The sequence below is a fragment of the Bombina bombina genome, chromosome 7, assembly GCF_027579735.1.
Source record: "Bombina bombina isolate aBomBom1 chromosome 7, aBomBom1.pri, whole genome shotgun sequence".
Lineage (NCBI taxonomy): Eukaryota > Metazoa > Chordata > Amphibia > Anura > Bombinatoridae > Bombina > Bombina bombina.
The window spans coordinates 38,744,627-38,750,011 of record NC_069505.1 but is presented as its reverse complement, the minus strand read 5'-3'; the positions used below and the strand labels follow the sequence as shown (position 1 = coordinate 38,750,011).

At 33.6% G+C, this 5,385-nt stretch overlaps 1 protein-coding gene across 2 annotated transcripts in view; it reads right to left on the bottom strand.

Moving 5' to 3' along the window:
• ESRRA (estrogen related receptor alpha) overlaps window positions 1–4,520 on the bottom strand; it is a 75,175-nt gene extending 70,655 nt beyond the window's left edge. The window contains exon 1 of one of the 2 annotated variants that reach the window (XM_053720047.1): window positions 4,388–4,520. The gene's annotated coding sequence lies outside the window, so the exon portion shown is untranslated. The remainder of the gene's footprint in view (window positions 1–4,387) is intronic. The other variant, XM_053720045.1, reaches the window with a different exon arrangement.
• Window positions 4,521–5,385: the final 865 nt, after the last annotated feature.

The following is a 5,385-nucleotide window of genomic DNA, read 5'->3' as shown; positions in this document are numbered from 1 at the left end:
AACATATTACGTACACAATATATATATATATATATATATATATATATATATATATATATATATATATATATATATATACACACACACACACACAAAGATGATCACTACATACACACACAATCACTACACAGACACAATATAACATTAGACACAATATAACATTACACACACACACAGTATATACATATATACACAATATAACACACAATATATACACACATGATCACTATACACAATATATTACACACACAGTAAATAATAAATTACACACACAATATAACATATTACACACAGTATATACACACACATGATGACTATACACAATATATTACACACACAGTATATAACAATATAACTAATTACACAACATATCATACACTGTATATACACAGAGCCACATTATATAACATATTACACACAGTATCACCATACACAATATATAACACACACAGTATATAACAATATAACACATTACACACACAGACACAATATAACATATTACACACAGTATATACACACATGATCACTATACACAATATATTACACACACAGTATATAACAATATAACACATCACACATACAGTATATACACACATACACAATAAAACAATTTACACACAGTATATACACACACATACACAATATAACATATTACACACACACAGTATATACACACATACACAATATAATATATTACACACAGTATATATACACATACACAATATAACACATTACACACACAGGATATACATACATACACATTATAACAAATTACACACACAGTATATACATACTGACACAATATAACATTACACACAGTATATACACACATGATCACTACACACACAGTATATAACAATATAACACATTACACACACACAGTATATACACACATGATCACTATACACAATATATTACACACACAGTATATAACAATATAACACATTACACACACAGTATATACACAATATAACAAATTACACACACAGTATATACATACATACACAATATAACATATTACACACAATATATACACACATGATCACTACACACACAGTATATAACAACACATTACACACACAGTATATACATACACAATATAACATGTTACACACAGTATATACACACATGATCACTACACAGACAATACATAACATACACAGTATATACACACATACACAATATAACATTACACACAGACACAATATAACACACACAGTATATACACACAGACACAATATAACACACACAGTATATACACACATGATCACTACACACAGACACAATATATAACACACACAGTATATACACACATGATCACTACACAGACACAAAATATAACACACAGTATATACACACATGATCACTACACACAGACACAATATATAACACACACAGTATATACACACATGATCACTACACAGACACAAAATATAACACACACAGTATATACACAATACAACACATTACACACACAGTATATACATACACAATATAACATGTTACACACAGTATATACACACATGATCACTACACAGACACAATACATAACATACACAGTATATACACACATACACAATATAACATTACACACAGTATATACACACAGACACAATATAACACACACAGTATATACACACATGATCACTACACACAGACACAATATAACACACACAGTATATACACACATGATCACTACACACAGACACAATATAACACACACAGTATATACACACATGATCACTACACACAGACACAATATATAACACACACAGTATATACACACATGATCACTACACAGACACAAAATATAACACACACAGTATATACACACATACACAATATAACATTACACACAGTATATACACACAGACACAATATAACACACACAGTATATACACACATGATCACTACACACAGACACAATATAACACACACAGTATACACACACATGATCACTACACAGACACAAAATATAACACACACAGTATATACACACATGATCACTACAAACAGACACAATATATAACACACACAGTATATACACACAGACACAATATAACATTACACACAGTATATACACACATGATCACTACACACACAGTATATACACACATGATCACTACACAGACACAATATAACACACACAGTATATACACACATGATCACTACACACAGACACAATATAACACACAGTATATACACACATGATCACTACACACAGACACAATATAACACACACAGTATATACACACATGATCACTACACACAGACACAATATAACACACACAGTATACACACACATGATCACTACACACAGACACAATATATAACACACACAGTATATACACACATGATCACTACACACAGACACAATATATAACACACACAGTATATACACACATGATCACTACACACAGACACAATATATAACACACACAGTATATACACACATGATCACTACACACAGACACAATATAACACACACAGTATATACACACATGATCACTACACACAGACACAATATAACACACACAGTATATACACACATGATCACTACACACAGACACAATATAACACACACAGTATATACACACATGATCACTACACACACACAGTATATACACACATGATCACTACACACAGACACAATATATAACACACACAGTATATACACACATGATCACTACACACAGACACAATATAACACACACAGTATATACACACATGATCACTACACACAGACACAATATAACACACACAGTATATACACACATGATCACTACACACAGACACAATATAACACACACAGTATATACACACATGATCACTACACACAGACACAATATAACACACACAGTATATACACACATGATCACTACACACAGACACAATATATAACACACACAGTATATACACACATGATCACTACACACAGACACAATATATAACACACACAGTATATACACACATGATCACTACACACAGACGCAATATAACACACACAGTATATACACACATGATCACTACACACAGACACAATATATAACACACACAGTATATACACACATGATCACTACACACAGACACAATATAACACACACAGTATATACACACATGATCACTACACACAGACACAATATATAACACACACAGTATATACACACATGATCACTACACAGACACAAAATATAACACACACAGTATATACACACATGATCACTACACACAGACACAATATATAACACACACAGTATATACACACATGATCACTACACACAGACGCAATATAACACACACAGTATATACACACATGATCACTACACACAGACACAATATATAACACACACAGTATATACACACATGATCACTACACAGACACAAAATATAACACACACAGTATATACACACATGATCACTACACACAGACACAATATATAACACACACAGTATATACACACATGATCACTACACAGACACACAATATAACACACACAGTATATACACACATGATCACTACACACAGACACAATATATAACACACACAGTATATACACACATGATCACTACACACAGACGCAATATAACACACACAGTATATACACACATGATCACTACACACACACAGTATATACACACATGATCACTACACACAGACACAATATATAACACACACAGTATATACACACACAATATAACATTACACACAGTATATACACACAGACACAATATAACACACACAGTATATACACACATGATCACTACACACAGACACAATATATAACACACACAGTATATACACACAGACACAATATAACACACACAGTATATACACACATGATCACTACACACAGACACAATATATAACACACACAGTATATACACACATGATCACTACACACAGACACAATATATAACACACACAGTATATACACACAGACACAATATAACACACACAGTATATACACACATGATCACTACACAGACACAATATATAACACACACAGTATATACACACATGATCACTACACACACACAGTATATACACACATGATCACTACACACACACAGTATATACACACATGATCACTACACACACACACAATATAACACACACAGTATATACACACATGATCACTACACACACACAGTATATACACACATGATCACTACACACACACAGTATATACACACATGATCACTACACACAGACACAATATATAACACACACAGTATATACACACACACACAATATAACATTACACACAGTATATACACACAGACACAATATAACACACACAGTATATACACACATGATCACTACACACAGACACAATATATAACACACACAGTATACACACACACAAGGTAATGCTGATACACTCACGTTAAGGCTGTGTTGTCATTCCGGTGTATGATCGCGGTGCTAATACAGAGCCGGCTGTAGGACACAGCAAAGGACACGGCTCACACACTGTCACACACTAACACAGACACACACTTCCTACACCAGCCCCGCCCCCTCCATGAAAAGACCCCAGGAAAGAGGCGTGGCTTCCCTGCGTGTTCAGCAAACGCAATGCATATTCAGGAATCAGTGAGGGGCGGGGCTTCCCATGCAGCATGGGGGCGTGTCTTTGTGCTAATACATATTAATTAGACGTGGGCGGGGCCAACGACTGCACTTCTCTATCTGGTTGTATTAAAATGAATTAGTTCAGTCACATCAGTGTATACAGTAAGTGCCTAATATAAAACACTAAAAAAGTATTATAGATATTGAGAATATTTTTATTAAATGTGTTTGGCAAATATAAAAAATAACTGCAGCCTTGGAAATGGGATATAAATAAACTGTAGTGATGATTACATAGAGAAACAAGTAAAGGTCACATGGAATTCTATTTGTATCGTAATTGTGATCACCTCATTTATTGCACACACTGGTGTTATTGCGCGTGCCGCGCTCACATGCACGCGCTTATAGAAACTAGCGAGCAATTACAGTAACTGGCGCATGCGCACTATATGGATATGGAGATAGTTATTTCTAATGTGATAGCTGCCTTGTCTGAAAATGTAAAAAAAAGAACACAAACTATCATTTTATTTTTTTTGGAGTTAATGTGATCATTTATTTGTTTCATGCAGTATCGCTTTAAACGTTTTGATTTCTTGTGTGTATACTGTCCCTTTAAGGCTTTCACTCACTCATTTAAATACATTTCAGTAAAAAAACCAGGGTGCCCTGATCTCTTGCCTCTAGCTGCATACTGGGTACCTTGTTTAAAGGGACACAAAACCCAACATGTTTCTTTCATGATTCAGAGTCTACAATTTAAAAAACAAAAAGTTTCAAATTTACTTCTATTATCAAATTTGCTT